Below are 23979 nucleotides of genomic sequence, written 5' to 3' on the forward strand. Positions count from 1 at the left end.
ATGGAGCACTAATTCCCCAGTGGTACACGATGGAGCACTAATTCCCCAGTGGTACACGATGGAGCACTAATTCCCCAGTGGTACACAACGGAGCACTAATTCACTAGTGGTACACAATAGAGCACTAATTCCCCAGTGGTACACGATGGAGCACTAATTCCCCAGAAGTACACGATGGAGCACTAATTCCCCAGTGGTACACAATGGAGCACTAATTCCCCAGTGGTACACAATGGAGCACTAATTCCCCAGTGGTACACAGCGGAGCACTAATTCCCCAGTGGTATACAACGGAGCACTAATTCCCCAGTGGTACACAATGGAGCACTAATTCCCCAGTGGTACACAATGGAGCACTAATTCCCCAGTGGTACACAATGGAGCACTAATTCCCCAGTGGTACACAATGGAGCACTAATGCACTAGTGGTACACAATGGAGCACTAATTCCCTAGTGGTACACAATGGAGCACTAATTCCCCAGTGGTACACAACAGATCACTAATTCCCGAGTGGTACACAATGGAGCACTAACTCCCCAATGGTACACAATGGAGCACTAATTCCATAGTGGTACACAATGGAGCACTAATTCCCCAGTGGTACACAACGGAGCACTAATTCACTAGTGGTACACAATGGAGCACTAATTCCCCAGTGGTACACAATGGAGCACTAATTCCATAGTGGTACACAATGGAGCACTAATTCCCCAGTGGTACACAATGGAGCACTAATGCACTAGTGGTACACAATGGAGCACTAATTCCCTAGTGGTACACAATGGAGCACTAATTTCCCAGTGGTACACAACAGATCACTAATTCCCAAATGGTACACAATGGGGCACTAACTCTCCAATGGTACACAATGGAGCACTAATTCCATAGTGGTACACAATGGAGCACTAATTCCCCAGTGGTACACAATGGAGCACTAATTCCCTAGTGGTACACAATGGACAATAATTCCATAGTGGTACACAATGGAGCACTAATTCCCCAGTGGTACACAAAGGAGCACTAATTCACTAGTGGTACACAATGGAGCACTAATTCCCCAGTGGTACACAATGGAGCACTAATTCCCTAGTGGTACACAATGGAGCACTAATTCCCCAGTGGTACACAATGGAGCACTAATTCCCCAGTGGTACACAATGGAACACTAATTCCCTGCCTGATTAGAACAAAATGGCCAATACATTAAAGTCATTAGTCATTAAAGCAATAAGGCCTGAGGGAGTGTGGTATACGGCCTATATAACACGGATAAGGGCTGTTCTTACCCATGACGCAATGTGGAGTGCCTGGATACAGCCCATAGCCCTGGTAAATTGGCAATATTTCACAAACCCCAGAGGTGCCTTATTGCTATTATAAACTGGTTACCAACGTAATTGGAGAGGTAAAAAGAAATGTTTTGTCATACCCGTGGTATATGATCTGATATACCACGACTTTCAGTCAATCAGCATTCAAGGCTCGAATCACCTAGTTTATAATGTAGCATTAGTCACTAATGATGTTAATGACACAGAACCCAGCCTAAGACAAGAACAAATTGAGTTCATCCTTTGTTACCATAGAGGTACAATTAGACTCGTCCTGAAAACTTTGTTATCCACACAGTAGTCATCAACAACCAGACAAAGGCATAACAACAAAAACCTTGTTGAATACTTGACTAAAATCTTCCACAAAAACACTTGTGGGGCTTGATCCTCTAAGTTCACATCAGGGAGACACAAACACGCCCACACATAAACGCACGCGCATCATATACATAACAAACACGCACACATACACAGGGGTCGCAGATAGAAATGTCAGCCCCATTACAGAACTCATTAAGGCAATGTGAGCAGGTGTTTACTGAAAATTCACAGCTTCCCATTTACCACTCCCCACACTGCTACCCTGGAGCTTTCTGTTTCCCTTTCATCTCTCTGTCCCTCCCCGTCTCCCTCCGCCCCTCAGAATGATGCACAGTCAGAGATGCTGTATGATACCTGCATGAAGACACTATCCACTTCAAAGTGTTTCTTCTCTGAGAATGTTACACAATAGGATCCCTCTCTCCCACATTGTTACACAATAGGATCCCCCCCTCACACATTGTTACACAATAGGATCCATCCTTCCCACATTGTTACACAATAGGATCCCTCCCTCAAACATTGTTACACAATAGGATCCATCCCTCCCACATTGTTACACAATAGGATGCCTCCCTCCCACATTGTTACACAATAGGATCCATCCCTCCCACATTGTTACACAATAGGATGCCTCCATCCCACATTGTTACACAATAGGATCCCTCCCTCACACATTGTTACACAATAGGATCCCGCCCTCCCACATTGTTACACAATAGGATCCCCCCCTCACACATTGTTACACAATAGGATGCCTCCCTCCCACATTGTTACACAATAGGATCCATCCCTCCCACATTGTTACACAATAGGATGCCCCCCTCCCACATTGTTACACAATAGGATCCCTCCCTCACACATTGTTACACAATAGGATGCCGCCCTCCCACATTGTTACACAATAGGATCCATCCCTCCCACATTGTTACACAATAGGATGCCTCCCTCCCACATTGTTACACAATAGGATCCATCCTTCCCACATTGTTACACAATAGGATCCCTCCTTCACACATTGTTACACAATAGGATCCATCCTTCCCACATTGTTACACAATAGGATCCCTCCCTCACACATTGTTACACAATAGGAACCCTCCCTCACACATTGTTACACAATAGGATCCAACCTTCCCACATTGTTACACAATAGGATCCATCCTTCCCACATTGTTACACAATAGGATCCCTCCCTCACACATTGTTACACAATAGGATCCATCCTTCCCACATTGTTACACAATAGGATCCATCCTTCCCACATTGTTACACAATAGGATCCCTCCCTCACACATTGTTACACAATAGGATCCCGCCCTCCCACATTGTTACACAATAGGAACCCTCCCTCACACATTGTTACACAATAGGATGTCGCCCTCTCACATTGTTACACAATAGGATCCCCCCCTCACACATTGTTACACAATAGGATCCCTCCCTCCAACATTGTTTCACAATAGGATGCCTCGCTCCCTCCTCACCATAGTTGAACCATCAGCGATGACATGACTACACAGTGTGACTGTGGCCTCCGCTTTCGGTAACGAGCCTAATGACTCAGAGATGATTAAGAAGAGGTGACAAACACACAGACGCCCAGCCGTTCTTTTATTCTCTCTCATCTGTGTGTATGTAGACTGATTACAGAGAAAGGAAAAACACTTTAGGAGTTTAATTAGCTTTCAGTGCAGCAGGTTGATGGAACGACAAAGATGATAATGTTCTTTTCAATTAAAATGGGGTTCTTTTCATCTGCGCCGTTAGGGGTGGGTTTCAGGGGCTGCATCCCCAAATGCCTTTGGCCCACCTTTTTTTTGACGGTCGAAAAAAAAACATGCGCTGATGTGCTTTAGGACCATGCAGATGCCTCGGAACAGGCGGGCAGGCTGTTTTTATTCTGCACCCAGTGGTTTCTAAAGCCAGTGTGGCATGTTGAATTTGTTTTCTTCCTTTGAATTTGGCTCTAGCATGTGAACGGTTTGGGCCATTAGCAATTATGACCCCCAAATGAAAGTTAAGACTCTCAGGAACATATATGTGCCTTCTCCTCCCCTCTACAACGTTTACAAGTTACACAAGACTCATTAGAAGGGACTTTGACAAAAAATAGCACAGAATGGCTGGGGGAAAGGAATTTAATGCAATTGTGATATTTTTGCTATGAATTTGGCTCCCGCCTTGGAACAGTTTGGGCTATTAGCAAATATGACCCCATTCCTGAAAGCTAAGACTCTCAGGAACACATCTTTTGTTCTAAGAAATATGAAATACACAATAATTGCCTGATGATCTTCCTTCCTAAATTTTAGGCCTCACTATCTCCTTAGGCCTCACACCCCCGTATCTGAGATACCTACTGCAGCCCTCATCCTCCACATACAACACCCGTTCTGCCAGTCACATTCTGTTAAAGGTCCCCAAAGCATATACATCCCTGGGTCGCTCCTCTTTTCAGTTTGCTGCAGCTAGCGACTGGAACGGGCTGCAAAAACACTCAAACTGGAGTCATCTCCATCTCTTCATTCAAAGACTCAATCATGGACACTTACTGACAGTTGTGGCTGCTTTGCGTGATGTATTGTTGTCTCTACCTTCTTGCCCTTGTGCTGTTGTCTGTGTCCAATAATGTTTGCACCAGGTTTTGTGCTGCTATCATGTTGTGCTGCTACCATGCTGTGTTGTTGTCTTAGGTCTCTCTTTATGTAGTGTTGTGGTGTATCTCTTGTCGTCATGTGTGTTTTGTCCTCTATTTCTATTACATGTTCAATCCCAACCCCCGTCCCCGCAGGAGGCCTTTTGCCTTTTGGAAGGCTGTCATTGTATTTTATTTATTTATTTAACCTTTATTTACCTAGACAAGTCAGCTAAGAACAAATTCTTATTTACAATGATGGCCTACACCGGCCAAACCCGGACAACGCTGGGCCAATTGTGCACCGCACTATGGGACTCTCAATCACGACCGGTTGTGATACAGCCTGGATTCAAACCAGGGTGTCTTTAGGGAGACCTCTAGCACTGAGATGCAGTGGCTTAGACGGCTGTGCCAATTGAGAGCCCAAACTCACGAGCTGCCTATGTTCAGAGAGGAAGAGGCAAAGTGAGAGAGCTCACTCTCGCCAAATTCTGTCTAGAATAAGTCCAATGCGTTTCTATGGGCATAATATGCAGACTTAAGTTTGTCGCCTGCATTCCCGCATGTGGGACAATGACACTCATTGTTAGGGTAGAGATGTGAGCATCTCATCATTATACTGTATACAGATCTCTGGTTTCAGCCTCTCGCGAATTGGAAAGGAAAGTTGGTGGGTGTACAGTGCTCTGTTAGATTGCTGGCTTCCCCTAAAGTAAATCCATGTTTTGTCCAAATTATATAATTACCGTCTAAATTACCCGTCTAAATTACATTCAAAATACTTCACCAGAGAGCATGACTTAGCCACAGAAGATCATTAGCCTTAAAAACATACAGTTGTTTAAAATCACAAGTGTGTAGGCCTACGCCTATTTGGGAAGCCCGCAATTTGGGTAGTGTTCGTGGCAATAGGTCTAGCTGATTGAGTTGTGGCTGTCAGTGAAAAGCATCTAAAATATATGTGTTAAGATAATGTTTGAGTATAATTTAAAATGTTGCAACAAGAAGATAGGAAGGGGTGTGTGGCGAAGCCATGGCCTGTCTCGCTCCCGAATACATGCACTCAGTTCTCCAGAATGAACTCAGCTGGCTCCCGACAATTCTTGCATAATCATTGTTTCATTCTGTAAATTGTTTGGCCTTTTATTTTTGATCAATTCCCCATTACATATGTCACCAGTAGGCCTAGTAATTTTACCTTTAATCCATGTAATTTGGTTACATACATTTCTGTTAATGCATGTAGTAATTGCAGTCATTTATCTGGCCTGCTGCGTGCAAATGTAGGAGAGTGCCGATTTGGCAATGTCTGATTTCTGATTGTCTTAACTCACCAAGTCCAACACTAATAAGCTGAGCCTCTCATCCATTTTTTTCTTCACCTCACATATCGTAAACAAAGTCTGTTTTTTTAACATCCATGATAGCTCCTCAGTATTTGAAAAATCTTTCCAACGCTCCTTGCCTCCATAATCACCAAGCCTCTGTGTGAAAATCTAAATATCATGATCTGATCCCATATATCCAGTGGAAACTTCATAAAAAACAGCTGTCTGTACTCTGAGGGTTGATACTATGTTGCAAGTTCGCTAGCGACAGCTTCTGGCCGGACCCATTTGATGATTTGATATAACGTTGCACTTCACCAGCAATATCTCAAGTCAAAGGGAGGCAGGGAGGCAGAGTAGAGAGATGAATGTGATTGAAAGAACCAGAATTTTCATCAGGATATTTTCTACTGTTTTTATTTGTCAGCTTTAAGCCTATGTATTTTACTTAGTTGACAATGGAAGTTATAGGCCTACAGCTACCTCTCTGAGTTCTATGTGCTCATTTCTTTAGCTGCCATTGGACCACAGTGTATCAATGTGTCCATATGGCAGAGGCTGGTGCTCTCGCCTTAGTTGAATTAAATTTTTATGATAAACCACGTGATAATTTGGGCTCCCGAGTGGCACAGTGGTCTAAGGCACGGCATCTCAGTGCTAGAGGCGTCACTACAGACCCTGGTTCGATTCCAGGCTGCATCACAACCGGCCGTGATTGGGAGTCCCATGGGGTGGCACACAATTGACCCAGCGTCATTAGGCCGTCATTGTAAATAAGAATTTGTTCTTCACTGACTTGCCTAATTAATTAAAGGAAAAATTGCGATTTTGAGAAACAAAGAAAATCATCATAACTGTCACGCAGATCGCTAGAAATGGTAGGCTAAATTGCAAGCTTCCCAAACTCACAAACTGCCTATGTTCTTTACTATAACATGCATTGAAAAAAATCTGTTCTCTCCTGTTGCAACAAGCATCTCTCTCTCTCATCTGTCACACGTTTCTGATTTGTGATGTACAGTGTACAGTATGTACGCTGTGTCGTCGATGAAAACACCATCTGGGAAACACATCTGTGCATCAGCCACAGGGAGGAGCTACTGAGTCAGTTACACCACAGATATCACACCCACATCTATCAAAGAGAAGGACTCCCTGTACCTGGTACCCACACACGCTGTGAAAAAGAACAGAAATTCGACTGGGAAGGATCAGGCATTTTCTGATGCCTCCATATATGGCAACCCTGCTGTGACTGGGGGCTTAAATAGACTTTAGCACAGGTATCCCAGGACAAATGACATGGACACAAAAAGAGGTGGAATACAAAAAAAATGAACAGAGATGAAAAACTGCAGGAGAAGATGGGGGGGGGGTGGATGTGGGGGTTGCTATATGTATCACGGAGAGAGAGGGGAATGATAACACGATAGCATGCTAAAGCACACAGATTATTATTATCGCGGTGAGGTGCCAAAGGTTTAGGGTGCTTCAGACAGCAGAGAGAGAGACAGCAGAGCGAGAGAGAGAGAGAGAGAGAGAGAGAGAGAGAGAGAGAGAGAGAGAGAGAGAGATAAAGAGAGAGAGAGAAATAAAGAGAGAGAGAGATAAAGAGAGAGATAAAGACAGAGAGAGAGAGATAAAGAGAGAGATAGAGAGAGAGAGAGAGTTAAAGAGAGAGAGAGCGAGATAAAGACAGAGAGAGAGATAGTGAGAGAGAGAGAGAGAGAGAGAGAGAGAGAGAGAGAGAGAAAGATAAAGTGAGAGAAATGGGGACACAGAGATCTAGATAGAGAGATTGAGATAGAGAGATAGAAGTTGAGGTTGAGAATAGATAGAGATAACAGAGTGTGTTGGATGTGTATGGGGATTATCGAACGTAAACTACCGAGATAGTAGGGATGGGGAGAGGATGTAGGGGAGGTAGAAAAAAATAGGTATACAGTGCATTCAGAAAGTATTTAGACCCCTTGACTTTTTCCAAATTTTCTTACGTTAAAGCCTTATTCTAAAATTGCTGAACTTTTTCCCCCTCATCAATCTACACAAAATACCCCAGAATGACAAAACAAAAACAGGTTTTTAGAAATGTTAGCAAATTGAACTGAAATATTACATTTACATAAGTATTCAGACCCTTTACTCAGTACTTTGTTGAAGCACCTTTGGCAGTGATTACAGCCTCTAGTCTCCTTGGGTAGGACACTACGTAAGCTTGGCACACCTTTTCCTCCAGACGTGACGCTTGGCATTCAGGCCAAAGAGTTCAATCTTGGTTTCAACAGACCAGAGAATCTTGTTTCTTATGGTCTGAGAGTCCTTTAGGTGTCTTTTGGCAAACTCCAAGCAAGCTGTCATGTGCCTTTAACTGAGGAGTGGATTCTGTCTGACCACTCTACCATAAAGGCCTGATTGGTGGAATGCTGCAGAGATTGTTTTCCTTCTAAGGTTCTCCCATCTCCAAAGAGGAACTCTGGAGCTCTGTCAGAGTGACCTTCTCCCCCGATTGGTCAGTTTGGCTGGGCAGCCAGCTCTAATAAGAGTCTTGGTGGTTCCAAACTTCTTCCATTTAAAAATGATGGAGGCCACTGTGTTCTTGGGGACCATCAGTGCTGCATAAATGTTTTGGTACCCTTCCCCAGATCTGTGCCTCGGCACAATCCTGTCTCGGAGCTCTACGGACTCCTTTGACCTCATAGCTTGGTTTTTGCTCTCACATGCACTGTCAAAATCAAATCAAATTTCAAATCACATTTTTAAATCAAATCTAACTTTATTGGTCACACACATTTTTATCAGATGTTATTGCAGGTGTAGTGAAATGCTTGTGTTCCTAGCTCCAACAGTGCAGTAATATCTAACAATTCACAACAATAGACACAAATCTAAAAGTGAAATAATGGAATTAAGAAATACAGAAATATTAGGACGAGCAATGTCGGAGTGGTACTGACTAAAGTTCAGTTGAACAGAATACAGTATATACCATACATATGAAATGAGTAAAGCAGTATGTAAACATTATTAAAGTGACTAGTGTTCCATTATTAAAGTGTCCAGTGATTCCATGTCTATAGGGCAGCAGCCTCTAAGGGTCAGGGTTGAGTAACTGGGTGGTAGCTGGCTAGTGATGGCTTTAACTTCTTATGGCTGGGGGCAGTATTGAGTAGCTTGGATGAATAAGGTGCCCAGAGGTGCCCAGAGTAAACGTCCTGCTCCTCAGTCCCATTTGCTAATATATGCATGTTATTAGTATATTTGGATAGAAAACACTCTGAAGTTTCTAAAACCGTTTGAATGATATCTGTGAATATAACAGAACGCATATGGCAGGCAAAAACCTGAGAAAAAATCCAACCAGGAAATGGAAATCTGAGGTTGTTCGATTTTCAACTCAGCCCCTATTGAAGATACAGTGGGATATTGGTCATCTTGCACTTCCTAAGGTTTCCACTAGATGTCAACCGTCTCTAGAAACTTGTTTGAGGCTTCTACTGTGAAGGGGGGCTGAATGAGAGGGGAATGAGTCAGAGGTCTGCCAGCAGCCACGAGCTGGTCACACGCATTCACATGAGAGATAGCTCCCATTCCTTTGCCTTTCTGAAGACAAAGGAATACTCCAGTTGGAACATTATTGAAGTTTTATGTTAAAAACATCCTAAAGATTGATTCTATACATCGTTTGACATGTTTCTACGGACTGTAATGGAACTTTTTGACATTTCGTCTGCAACTAGTGAACGCGCTTCATGAGTTTTGATTTGTTTACCAAAAACGCTGACAAAAGTAGCTATTTGGACATAAATGATGGACATTATCGAACAAATCAAACATTTATTGTGGAACTGGGATTCCTGGGAGGGCATTCTGACAAAGATCATCAAAGGTAAGTGAATATTTATAATGTAATTTCTGACTTCTGGTGGCTGCACAATATGACGGATATATTTTTGGCTTGTTGGTCTCTGAGCGCCGTACTCAGATTATTGCATGGTTTGCTTTTTCCGTAAAGCTTTTTCGAAATCTGACACAGCGGTTGCGTTAAGGAGAGCTTTATCTATATTGCCATGTATAACACTTGTATTTTCATCAACATTTATAATGAGTATTTCTGTAAATTGATGTGGCTCTCTGCAAAATCACTGGATGTTTTTGGAACTAGTGAACATAACGTGCCAATGTATACTGAGATCTTTTTATATAAATATGAACTTTTGAACAAAACATACATGTATTGTGTAACATGAAGTCCTATGAGTGTCATCTGATGAAGATCATCAAAGGTTAGCGATTAATTCTATCTCTATTTTTGATTTATGTAACTCCGCTGTTTGGCTAGAAAAATGGCTGTGTTTTTCTGTGATATGGCTCTGAACTAACAATTGTTTGTGGTGCTTTCGCTGTAAAGCCTATTTGAAGTCGGACACTGTGGTGGGATTAACAACAAGACTACCTTTAAAATGGTATAAGATACTTGTATGTTTGAGGAATTGTAATTATGAGATTTCTGTTGTTTTGAATTTGGCGCCCTGCACTTTCACTGGCTGTTGTCATATCGTTACTGTTAATGGGATCTCAGCCCTAAGAAGTTTTAACAGTCTGATGTCCTTGAGATAGAAGCTGTTTTTCAGTCTCTCGGTCCCAGCTTTGATGCACCTGCACTGACCTCGCCTTCTGGATGATACCGGAGTGAGCAGGCCATGGCGCGGGTGGTTGATATCCTTGATGATGTTTTTGGCCTTCCTGTGACATCGGGTTCTGTAGGAAGGCCAAAAAGATCATTGAGGACATCAACCACCTGAGCCACGGCCTGGTCACCCTATATAGACAGGTCTGTGCCTTTCCAAATCATGTCCAATACATTTAATTACCACAGGTGGACACCAATCAAGTAGAAACATCTCAAGGTTGATCAATGGAAACAAGACGCACCTGAGCTCAATTTCGAGTCTCATAGCAAAGGTTCTGAATACTTACATGTATGTAAATAAGGTATATACATTTTTTATTACTGTAAACATATTTTCAGATTGTCATTTTGGGGTATTGTGTGTAGATTGCTGATGAAGTAAACATATTTAATCCATTTTAGAATAAGGCTGTAATGTAACAAAATGTGGAAAAAGTCAAGGGGTCTGAATACTGTCCAAAGGTGTATAGGTGTATATACACTATTTACTACTTTATTTATGCTATAATGTATTATACTATATTACTATTTATATGACTATTTTTGACAAGCTCTGCAACATCCAACCAACAGACATGATAGACATGACATGTTACTACTAGCACAGCATTTTCGTCCGATATTGTTATCGGGGAAACTATTTCTGCCGAGAAAATACCGTACGAATACCTGTAGCATGTTGTGGAAATTCATACTGAGAGAGACTTTGTAATTTCTTATATTATTTGTTAAGTGTTAATTGTTAAATATCAATCAAATCAGGTAAATACGTAATTTTTTCTCTCACAAGCATCAAGAGGTTACAGCCTATTGCATGTTGAGCACCTGCACATTATTATGTCACCAACTACATACCCCCAATACAACTTATATAAACAATACAAAAAGAGATCCCAAATAGTACAGGCCATACATTAGATGCTTGATATAGTCCGACAGTACATTAAAGTACATGTTCTCTACTTGCTGTTCAGTTTATGATAGCAGTATTTCATCTTTTATCTGCCAAGTACGGCTTAAATGTCATGTAATATAATTGTATCTGAATAATTAAAGTACTATTAATACATTTAGCATTTGGTGGGGGTCTCCATGTTGTGATCTCTCTCTCTATACAGTAAAATCTAATGCGTGAGAGGACCTTCTCAGCTGTCAATCAAACAGGCCATGCCCAACATACACGCACAGCCTGGGGGTGACTCTCAATTGTATTTCCTTAATACTTTGTGTCCTACCTCTTGTCCTTAACAAAACGAGGAGAAAAACATTGAAGGTTCCTATACGTTCTGGCTTTGTCCCTAAACCTAACTGTAGTCGACCCAGAAGCCTTAACGGTGGTGGTGGGGGAGCATGGGACTCCTGGTTTGTGTTGACAGGAAGCAGATTCAACAGGAAGAGAAAGGGGGCTGAACTCGAGGGGTTTCAGAGGGCTAAGAACAAAGGGTCATATGGAAGGAATATAACACAACTCGATCACGAGTCACATGTCTGGGGAATGAAGGATTTGTAAGGATTTGGAATAGAGAGTAGAGTATAAAACAATATATTTTATATTATGCCCCTTGACACATGCTTTAGTCTAACAATGGAGAGAGAGAAGAGAGGTCTGAAAAGGAAATGTCAAACCTCAGCTAAATGGATTACGAAATACAAATGGCTCCATACTGAAATGTATGTCAACGGAAATGTCAGATTCCATGAAGGTTAACTTTTAAAACTAGATTATTAACCAGTCAGTTCCTTGATACCTGCAGTACAAAGAGATTAGTTTAATATTGACTCAAATGGAACTTGATTCCTAGAATCATCTTTTATTTATGTCAAGCCGAGGACTAAGCTTGATCTTTTGTCAGACTGTCAGAGCACAGCTTCCTCTGATGTTGTGGAGTTCCTCCCTACAAAACCCTTTAAGAATTTACATCCAACTGACTTATTAACATGACAACAAGAAATGGGTCATTCAGAAAAGAGATCACACAGTGGAACAGGGAGGGATGGAGAAATAAAAGTGGGAATGAGAGAGAGAAAGAGGAGTGTAGAGAGGGTGAGAGCAGGAGAGAGAAAGAGATCGTTGGGGGAAAGAGGAAGGGAGAGACTGGTTTGAATAATTGAAGAAAATAACGGAACTGCAGCAGAACAGAACAGAACAAACCCAGACCCCCCTCCCCCTCTCACTCTCTAATTTTCCCTCCCTCTCTCTCTCGATCTTTCTCTCTCTAACATTCTGCTCTGTCTGTCTCTACAGAGACTGAGTCAGCAGTGGCACCATAGCATCTCTTTCATTCTCCCCACATCAGCCTGAGGGACTGGGGCCCTCAGTAGTCAACACACACACTGCCTCTGTGTTTCTCTCTGACGCACTACCACCCCATCAGCTCTGACGCCATCAAGCTAAAGGTTCCAATGCAGAGGGACCTGAAATGTGTGTGTGTGTGTGTGTGTGTATGTGTGTGTGTGTGTGTGTGTGTGCGTGCGTGCGTACTTGTGTTCGTGTGGCATGAGTCAATTCGATCTCTCTTGTTTTCACACGGCAGCACCATGTGCAGTTTCACTCTCACAGAGTTGTTATTATAACTTGCTAATGAGCTGTTTGATTGGCTTTACCACTCTGCTCACATTGTAAATCCCCCAGAGGCTGTAGGGATGAAACATGGGTTGATGTGGTTTGTTTCTACTATTTAGAAACTGAGACATTCTGTGATCATTCCTCCTCGCAGTTACCAGAGCCTAAGGCAGCAAGAGAGAGCAAAAGAAGAAGAGAGGTAGAGAGAGAGAGACAGAGAGAAAGAGACATAGAGACAGAGAGAGACTAAACCTTCCATTAAAAGCCATCACCTACAGAGAAATTAATCCAGAGAAGAGCCCCTAAGCAAGCAGGTCCTGGGGCTTTCTTCACAAACATAAACAGACCCCATAGAACCCCAGGGCAGCAACACAATTAGACCCAACCAAATCATGAGCAAACACAAAGATAATTACTTGACACATTGGAAAGGTTTTACAAAAAAACAGCGCAAACTAGAATGCTATTTGGCCCTAAACAGTGAGTACACATTGGCAGAATACCTGACCACTGTGAATGACCCAAAATGTAGGAAATCTTTGACTATGTACAGACTCAGTGAGCATAGCCTTGCTATAGAGAAAGTCTGCCGAAGGCAGACCTGGCTCTCAAGCGGAGACAGGCTATGTCCACACCACCCACAAAATGAGGTGGAAACTGAGCTGCACTTCCTAACCTCCCGCCAAATGTATGACCATACATTCAAAAAATGTGTGGTTTAACAAGAGTTTTTCTAAGATCCTAAAGTTCTTCAAATAACCATAGGGTTCTTGGCACTGAAAATGCCCCCCAATAGGTTCTTCCAAGAACCCCATAGAAGGTGGGGTTCATCAAGGAACCTCCTTAGTTGGTCGGGGGTTCTTGCAGGAACCTAACAGAAACATTTTTGATTTGAAAGGACAGCAGGAGTAGGCACTTAACTGAAAAGTGTAAAGATCTCCTCAATTTAAGGTAAGGTTTGACCCTTGTATGATCTAAATTGATATTGTTTTATGGTGATACTATTTTCATATTTGTGCCAATCTTTCTAAAACAGAAAATGGACACATTTCAATGGATATCAATCAACAAAGAGGTAAGAATATATAGGCTATAAGAGTATGTTGAAGACTAGCTGAATTGTGTGCTGATGACTGAACTGCTCACTTTTGTCTCTGTGTCTGCAGGTATACAGACGAGGAGGCATTCAAAGGTATGTTAATTGGTATTGGTATGTTATGCAGATCACAAGGTATGTGTATGAAAACCATTATCAAAACAGTTTTTTTCATTCACATTCACCACAAATACCAAGGTTCTGTCGTGTGCATGTTTTGTTAATCATCTGTATAATTACTATTTGTTGGATTCACAGACTTAACCCTCCCTACACCTTTGATGAATATAACAGGAAACCTGTTTGATCACCATACACTGCAAAATCATTCTGGCTATGGATATGGAGAACATCAACACATTAACATCAACACACCAGAGGATATAACCATTGATATTGGGACTCTGCTGGGAGTTTACCTCGTATTTAGATTGTTTAAATTCTGCTTTGCCACTAAAATCATAATAAACACTGATAACTAAAATATTGTGTTATTGTTATGGGTATTATTATTATTATTAATTATTATTAATAATAATAATAAGGGGAGGAGGGGTAGTTAAAAAACGTACCCCAAAAGTTTCTTCAAAAGGTTATTTGAAGGATCCATTAAAAGGGGTTCTTTGAAGAACCCTTTTAATTAAACAGTTATTCAAAGAACTTACAGATGTTCCCCCACAGTTTCAGTATGAAGAACACCTAAAGGATACTCCAGGAACCTTTTCTTTTTAGACTGTATTAGAGACACATATTTCACTCAGATTACACAGACCCACAAAGAATTAGAAAACAAATCCAATTTTGATAAACTCCGATATCAATTGGGTGAAATACCACAGTGTCACGCCCTGGCCTTAGTATTTTGTGTTTTCTTTATTATTTTGGTCAGGCCAGGGTGTGACATGGGTGATTATGTGTTTGTTTTGTCTAGGGGTTTTGTAGATTGATGGGGTTGTGTGTAGTATAGTATTCTAGGTAAGTCTATGGTTGCCTGGAGTGGTTCTCAATCAGAGGCAGGTGTTTATCGTTGTCTCTGATTGGGAACCATATTTAGGCAGCCATATTCTTTGAGTATTTCGTGGGTGATTGTTCCTGTCTCTGTGTTTGTTGCACCAGATAGGGCTGTTTCGTTTTTTCACGTTTCTTGTTTTGTATATTGTTCATTTTTTATCTTTCATTAAAGATGTATAAAGATAACCACGCTGCATTTTGGTCCTCCTCTCTTTCACCAGAAGAAATCCGTAACAGAATCACCCACCACAACAAGACCAAGCGGCGTGGTGAGAGGCAGCGGCAGCAGGAGTAGCGAAATCAAGAAGATTTCTGGACTTGGGAGGAAATCTTGGGCGGAAAAGGACCCTGGGCACAGCCAGGAGAATATCGCCGCCCCAAAGAAGAGCTGGAGGCGGCAATAGCGGAGAGGCGCTGGTATGAGGAGGCAGCACGGCGACGTGGATGGAAGCCTGAGAGTCAGCCCCAAAAATGTCTTGGGGGGGGGGGCACACAGGGAGTATGGCGAAGCCAGGAAGGAGACCTGCACCAACTTCCTGTGCTTACCAGGGGGCTAGAGAGACCGGTTAGGCAGTGGAGCGCATGGTGTCTCCAGTGCGAGTGCATAGCCCGGTGCGGTACATACCAGCTCCTCGTATCGGCCGGGCTAGAGTGGGCATCGAGCCAAGTGTCTTGAAGTGTCATGGCTTACATGGCACCAGCCTTGCGCACGGTGTCCCCGGTTCGCCTGCATAGCCCAGTGCAGGCTATTCCACCTCGCCGCACTGGCAGGGCGACCGGGAGCATTCAACAAGGTAAGGTTGGGCAGGCTCGGTGCTCAAGAGCTCCAGTGCGCCTGCACGGTCCGGTCTATCTGGTACCACCTCCATGCATCAGCCCTCAGGTGGCAGCTCCCCGCACTCGCCCTGAGGTGCGTGTCCTCGGCCCAGTACCACCAGTGCCGGCACCACGCACCAGGCCTACAGTGCGCCTCGCCTGTCCAGCGCAGCCGGAGTCTCCCGCCTGTCCAGCGCTGCCGGAGTCTCCCGCCTGTCCGGCGCTGCCGGAGACTCCCGCCTGTCCGGCGCCGCCGGAGACTCCCGCCTGTCCGGCGCTGCCGGAGTCTCCCGCCTGTCATGAGCCGCCGGAGTCTCCCGCCTGTCATGAGCCGCCAGAGTCTCCCGCCTGTCATGAGCCGCCGGAGTCTCCCACCTGTCATGAGCCGCCGGAGTCTCCCGTCTGTCATGAGCCGCCGGTGTCTCCCGTCTGTCATGAGCCACCAGAGTCTCCCGTCTGTCATGAGCCGCCAGAGTCTCCCGTCTGTCATGAGCCGCCAGAGTCTCCCGTCTGTCATGAGCCGCCAGAGTCTCCCGTCTGTCATGAGCCGCCAGAGTCTCCCGTCTGTCATGAGCTGCCAGAGTCTCCCGTCTGTCATGAGCCGCCAGTCAGCATGGAGCAGCCAGAGCCGCCAGTCAGCATGGAGCAGCCAGAGCCGCCAGTCAGCATGGAGCAGCCAGAGCCGCCAGTCAGCATGGAGCAGCCAGAGCCACCAGTCAGCATGGAGCAGCCAGAGCCACCAGTCAGCATGGAGCAGCCAGAGCCACCAGTCAGCATGGAGAAGCCAGAGCCGCCAGTCAGCAGGGAGCAGCCATAGCCGCCAGTCAGCCAGGATCCGCCATTCAGCCAGGATCCGCCAGTCAGCCAGGATCTGCCAGAGCCGCCAGTCAGCCAGGATCTGCCAGAACCGCCATTCAGCCAGGATCTACCAGAGCCGTCACCCTGCCTGAGCTATCTCTCAGTCCTGAGCTACCCTTCAGTTTTGAGCTACCCCTCAGTCCCGAGCTACCCCTCAGTCCCGAGCTACCTCAGTCCCGAGCTGTCCCTCAGTCTGGAGCTGCCCCTCAGTCCAGTGGGGCCCTTTGTTAAAGGCTTATTTTTTCATGATTACTTTTTATCAGAAAATAACGTTGTTAAAAATGTCATTTGTCCAGCCTACTATCTCATCGGATTTCAGAGCATTGTACCACAGCACAGAATAATTATGCTCAACACCCGCCGGTGTCAGTAAATGTTGGAAAAAAAGCGTAATTAAATTGTTTCCAGCAGCACATTTACAGTCACGAAAACTGCCTTACCAGCCTTGCTAGGGTGGGTAAAATGTTCAGAGTGGTCTCAACGTTAGCTTGGGTGCTTGACTGACCAGAACGCACAAATCAACCCTACTCCTTGGCCCGAACATCCAGTGTGCGCTCCAATTTACAAACTGACAATTTTTCTCTGAATGGAAACACCATAATATTAATCAAATCAATTAAGCCAAATTTCTTAAAATCAATCCCATATACTATGTTATTGCAAAAAAGGATTTAAATACTCTGGTAATGCCAATACAGAATACAATCAAATGCTTCTCAAAGATGCCCTCTGGTGGTCAAACTAGCAATAACTTGCAGTAACAGAAGAAATGGCTGAGAATCAAATGACGTGCCACAGAATGCTGCATCAGCAGGCAGGGTGTGCTGCAGTATGACAACTTTTAAAGGAGGAACCACTGTAGGAGGAACTACCATGTGAGTATATAATTTAAAACTACATAGAATAATTATATATATATATTTAAAGGAAGGAAGACATTCCTTTCTAATTAAACACTGGTGTGTGTGTGTGTGTGTGTGTGTGTGTGTGTGTGTGTGTGTGTGTGTGTGTGTGTGTGTGTGTCTGTGGTGGAGTTTCACAATGGGAGCCAAGAGCAGCAAGGGTGAACCTTTCTTGCCTGATCTGGACCAGGGGAAGGTCATTGCGAAAAAATGGGGCAGGGATAATCTGGAACAGGTACCGCTCTGGCACAAAGTAGCAGATTTTCCCTTAAAAAGGCACATTGAGTGAAGTTTTATTAGCTGAATGTAGAATGTAGAAAGAAATTGGAGAAGTTTTGAGGAAACCAAGAAAGGCAAGGCATGTCTAATAGATTGGGGTAAGTTTAGAAAGTGGGAGAGGGAAGCCAAAAGGCAGTCAGAGAGGAAAGTTAAAGGAATAAGGGTGAAATAAAGTAAGAAGAAGAAACAGGGATGGTATGAAAAGAAGGAGAAACAGGGATGTTGTTGATGATAATGACATTCCACCCCCCTATTATAACCCTGTATCCACTGCACCAACAGAAGCTCACTCAGCCGTCTCCCGCAATACAGCTCTACCAGCAGACCCCTCGGAGGTGGCCCATGAGCAGTGTAAATCTGTTCCATGCACCACCCGACTCTGGTGTTGATGGACTCTGGGAACATAGTCCACCATCGATGTCCACTCCTACCACGCAGCAAAGTCAATGGTGATACTAGTAGATACTCGCACTGCAATGTCTGTCATAAATTCTAAATCTATGTCCAAACCTCCCATGTCAAATGAATGAGTCACCACTGTAGGAGCCTTGGGAGTGACTATGAAATAGTCGTTGACAACACATGCATAAACCAACAATTAATTTTGTTCTGCATGTTGTTTTGTAAATTTGGCAGGAAGAGATCTTCTCTGTAAATTGGGAATTCATATTCTTTGTAAAGGAAAAGGCCTCACTGTTGTATAGCCTCAGGAGACATGTCATCTCATGATGTTGTCCGAAACGGTCTCAACGTGTGATTTGTACTATGCATGGGACGTACAAGATATTGATGGGTCATTATGACCCAACTGACTAAATTCTTAACTGCTTGCAGTTGTTGGAAACAGAAAGACAGTTTTCTGTCACAGACTTACATTGCACCAGACATTTCTCACCAGTGACAAGAGATTTAGATTATGAACAACATTGGCTGACAGGGATCAAAGTACATACACTTAGGTTGGAGTCATTAAAACTAGTTTTTTAACCACTCCAAAAATGTATTGTTAACAAACTATAGTTTTGGCAAGTCGGTTAGGACATCTACTTTGCGCATGACACAAGTCATTTTTCCAATAATTGTTTACAGACAGACTATTTCACTTATAATTCACTGTTTCAGAATTCCAGTGGGTCAGAAGATTACATACCCTGAGTTGACTGTGCCGTGAAACAGCTTGGGAAATTTCAGAATATGATGTCATTTAGAAGCTAGGCTAATTGACATCATTTGAGTCAATTGGAGTTGTACCCCTGGATGTATTTCAAGGCCTACCTTCAAACTCAGTGCTTCTTTGCTTGACATCATTGGAAAATCAAAAGAAATGTTTAGAAATCCACAAGTCTGGTTCATCCTTGGGAGCAATTTCCATACGCCTGAAGGTACCACATTCATCTGTAGAAACAATAGTACACAAGTATAAACACCATGGGAACACGCAGCCATCATACCGCTCAGGAAGGAGATGCGTTCTGTCTCCTAGAGATGAACGTACTTTGGTGCAAAAAGTGCAAATCAATCCCAGAACAACAGCAAAGGACCCTGTGAAGATGCTGGAGGAAAAAGGTACAAAAGTATCTATATCCACAGTAAAACGAGTCCTATATCGACATAACCTGAAAGGCCGCTAAGCAAGGAAAAAGCCACTGCTCCAAAACCTCCATAAAAAAAGCCAGACCGGTTTGCAACTGCACATGGGGACAAAGATCGTACTTTTTGGAGAATTGTTCTCTGGTCTGATGAAACAAGAATAGAACTGTTTGGCTATAATACCCATCGTTATGTTTGGAGAAAAAAGGGGGATGCTTGCAAGCTGAAGAACACCATCCCAACCGTGAAGCTTGGGGGTGGCAGCATCATGTTGTGGGGGTGCTTTGCTGCAGGAGGACTGAATCACTTCACAATATAATTGGCATCATGAGGCAGGAAAATTAAGGTATTGGAGTGGCCATCACAAAGCCCTGCCTTCAATCCAATATAAAATGTGTGGGCAGAACGGAAAAAGCGTGTGCGATCAAGGAGGCCTACAAACCTGACTCAGTTACACCAGCTGTCAGGAGGAATGGGCCAAAATTCATCCAACAGCAGGGTTGCCTATTGGTAAGTTAAACAATTTAAGCTACCAAATACTAATTGACTGTATGTAAACTTCTGACTCACTGGGAATGTGATGAAGAAAATAAAAGCTGAAATAAATCCATCTCTACCGTTATTCTGACAGTTCACATTCTTAAAATAAAGTGGTGATCCAAATTGACCTAAAAAAGGGAATATTTACTAGGTTTAAATGTCAGGAATTGTGAATTTTTTTGTTTAAATGTATTTGGCTAAGGTGTATGTAAATGTCTGACCTCAACTGTATAGTGGGCCCCAATTTTGCGTTTTAAGTATTACATTGACTAAAGAACAGGCTTTGTTGTATGTATTTAGTGACAAGGTGCCACATGTATCGATAGCTAAAACAGATGATGTTGCTTGGGAGAATACTGGTATTTGGTTGAAGTCCGTCTTGCAGGTCACTGATTAAGAACTTTGAACAGATGAGTCTAAATTCTCCCCCAGCATACAAACTTTGGGTGTTCTATTTTTTGGGAGCTGTACATGTTCAATAAGATGTACATGGCCTTGATAACACTAAACCAACTAAACAGATGATTTCCATGAAGAATGAGTCACCCTTGTTGATTGGTCTCTCGGACTCTCTATGGGCTAAAGATAAATATGACATTGGGCAGATGAGGGGGGTTGAATCTCTTACTGTCACACCTAAGGGCATACACAGACCAAGCAGAACTTAGTATCCCCTAAGTCAGGAAGCTATCTATGGGATTACCCCTGTTCATTTTCCTTTATGCTTCATACAGACTCTCCCTGTAATACCCCCATTCTGCCTGTCTGAAAAGCCTCAGTTGATTGGATTTTTTGTTCAAGATCTCAGACCTGTTAACGGTGCAGTTTATGCATGTGCTCCTGTTGTGCCAAACCCCATTACAATACTATATGCTGTGCCAGCATCGGCTAAATGGTTTTCAGTTGTTGATTTGGCTAATGTTTTTTTTAGCATTCCCGTCGCACCAATCACTGTTATGGTTCGCGTTTACATTCTTAAACAAGTGTTGGACTTGGACCCAAGGTTACTCTGAATCTCCGGCAGTATTTTCTGCTGCTTTGGCGCAAAATTTAGAGGGTTTCATACCCCTCTATAGGAGCATGTTAATACAGTAAGTCGATGACCGGTTACTGTGTTCTGAAACCCACCAAGCTTGTGAAGTTAACACCAGAGCTCTGTTAGTGTTTCTTGCTGAAAATGGCCACAAAGTTTCAAAGAAAAAGTTACAACTTGTTTCCCAAACAGTTAAATATCTGGGACATGACATTACAACTAATGGTTGGAAATTGGGTTTGGAGTGTGTGGCTGAAATTCTCTCGATATCACAACCAGTTACAAAACAGCACATGATGACACTCACAGGAATGGCAGGCTATTGTAGAGCCTGGCTACCTGATTATGCTGAAGTCACTCAGAAGAAGTCACACCTGAAGCAGTTTACAAATTGAAACAATTTCTAACCTCTTCTCATTGTTTAGGTTTGCCAGATCACTCTAAACCATTTCATCTGTTTGTTTGCGAGAAAAATGGTTTTATGTCAACTGTCCTCACTCTGGACCATGGTGGGAAGCAATGGTCCAGCAAATCTGTTGCTTACTATTCTAAAAGACTTGACAGTGTGATAAGAAGGTTGGTATGTTGTCGCAGGGCTGTAGCAGCTGCTACATTTCTATTTGACCTTTATTTAATTAACTAGGCAACTCAGTTAAGAACAAACTCTCATTTTCAATGACAGCCTAGAAACAGTGGGTTAGGTGCCTGTTCAGGGGTAGAACTACAGATTTGTACCTTGTCAGCTCGGGGATTTGAACTTGCAACCTTTCGGTTACTAGTCCAACACTCTAACCACTACGCTACCCTGCCGCAGTGTTAGCTTGTGCTAGCATTGTTGCAATGTGCTCATTAACTGTTTAAGTTCCTCATGCTGTCCATGCTCTTATCTCACAGGCACGGACCGCCCATCTCACTCCAGCACGGCTCGTGCATTATCAGAATGTGTTGTTGACAATGTCTCATGTGACTCTTAAACGTTGTACTGTTCTTAACCCTGATACTCTTTTGCCAACTGACGCTGATGGGGAGCCAAATTATTGTGCTGTCCTTGTGGACCAGGTCTGCAAACCCCGCCCTGACCTCTCTGATGTGCCAATACTGAATGCTGACCTGAAGCTGTTTGTTGATGGCTCTCCCCAAAAGTCACCACAGGGTGAACCATTGGTGGCCTACGCAGTCACTACTGCTGTTGATACTTTAGAGAGTGCAAAACAGCCATCACATCTGTCAGATCAGGCTGCAGAATTGTTTGCACTGACTAGGGCGTGCATTCTAGCTAAGGATAAAACTGTTACCATTTATACTGATAGCGGATATGTGTTCGGGGTGGTGCAGGATTTTGGAACATTGGGGCAGCATCGTGGGTTCTTTACTTCATCTGGTAAGACAATTTCACATTCTAAACTGATTGCAAACCTGTTGGAAACCATTCTCTTGCCTACATCCATTTCTGTCTGCAATGGTCAAGCTCACACTAACGCATCTGACCCTGTCTCTAAAGGACATGCTATGGCTGATATGGCTGCGAAAGCAGCTGCCATGTCTATTGTTTCCCCCACTCTCCAAATAGTTTCACTATCTGTTTCTGCTGCAAATATGTTTTCATTATAGGATGTTTCTGATCGGCAATCAGGTGCAGGGCCTGGGGAGGTGAGACAGTGGAGGAAGAGGTGTTCCTTTGACACACTGAGGAACCTCTGGCATGGGCCAAATGGCCTTCCCGTTTAACCCAGATCTTGCTTCCTCTATGTGGCTAAGTTGGCACATGGCCAAGACCATGTGTCAAAGGGGGGAGTTGTAGAAATTGTACATAATATTTGGTTTGCTCCTGGATTTTCTGTTTTGCAATTTTGTGCTAAGTATTTGATTTGCATGACTAACAATGCAGGCAGAGGCATTCCGATGCCTATGTCAGCCCACCCAATGTCTAAAGGACCTTTTGAGCACATAATGATGGACTTCATTGAGCTTAATCTATGCCAGGGGTATAAGCACTACCTGGTTGCAGTTGATGCCTTCTCCAAATGGGTAGAAGCATTTCCTTGTAAGCATGCCAGAAATGGCTGTGGCAAAGAACCTACTAAGGGAAATCATCCCTAGGTGGGGTCTGCCATGTAAATTAACATCAGACAACAGCTCTCATTTTTTAAATATTGTTATTCAGAACATCTCTGAAAGTTTGCAAATTGACCTGAGAACACATTGCAGTTATCATCCGTCCAGTGGTGGTCTCGTAGAGAGGGCCAACCAAATGCTGAAAATGAAATTGACGAAACTGATGGCTGAGACAGGATTGCCATGGGTAACAGTAATGCCTCTGATGTACACTATTGTTAAAAAATGTGGGGTCACTTAGAAATGTCCTTATTTTTTAAAGAAAAGCAAATTTTTTTGTCCATTAAAATAACATCAAATTGATCATAAATACAGTGTAGACATTGTTTATGTTGTAAATGACTATTGTAGCTGGAAACAGCTGATATCTACATAGGCGTACAGAGGCCCATTATCAGAAACCATCACTCCTGTGTTCCAATGGCACATTGTGTTAGCTAGCCCAAGTTTATCATTTTAAAAGGCTAATTGATCATTAGAAAACCATTTTGCAATTATGTTAGCACAACTGAAAACAGTTGTTTTGATTAAAGAAGCAATAAAACTGGCCTTCTTTAGACTAGTTGAGTATCTGGAGCATCAGCATTTGTTGGTTCGATTACAGGCTCAAAATGTCCAGAAACAAATACTTCCTTCTGAAACTCATCAGTCTGAGAAATGAAGGCTATTCCATGCGAGAAATTTCCAAGAAACTGAAGATCTCGTAAAATGCTGTGTACTACTCCCTTCACTGAACAGCACAAACTGGCAATAACCAGAATAAAAAGAGAAGTGAGAGGCCCCGGTGCACAACTAAGCAAGAGGACAAGTACATTAGAGTGTCTAGTTTGAGAAACAGTTTCCTCACAAGTCCTTAACTG

At 43.2% G+C, this 23979-nt stretch overlaps 1 protein-coding gene across 7 annotated transcripts in view; it reads right to left on the bottom strand.

Annotated features, from left to right (window-relative positions):
- The window catches only part of LOC109899921 (brain-specific angiogenesis inhibitor 1-associated protein 2), a 188141-nt gene that overhangs the window by 43693 nt on the left and 120469 nt on the right, over nt 1-23979 (bottom strand). The gene's annotated exons all lie outside the window — the stretch shown is intronic.

The sequence above is a fragment of the Oncorhynchus kisutch genome, linkage group LG11 (genome assembly GCF_002021735.2).
Source record: "Oncorhynchus kisutch isolate 150728-3 linkage group LG11, Okis_V2, whole genome shotgun sequence".
Classification (NCBI taxonomy): Eukaryota; Metazoa; Chordata; class Actinopteri; order Salmoniformes; family Salmonidae; genus Oncorhynchus; species Oncorhynchus kisutch.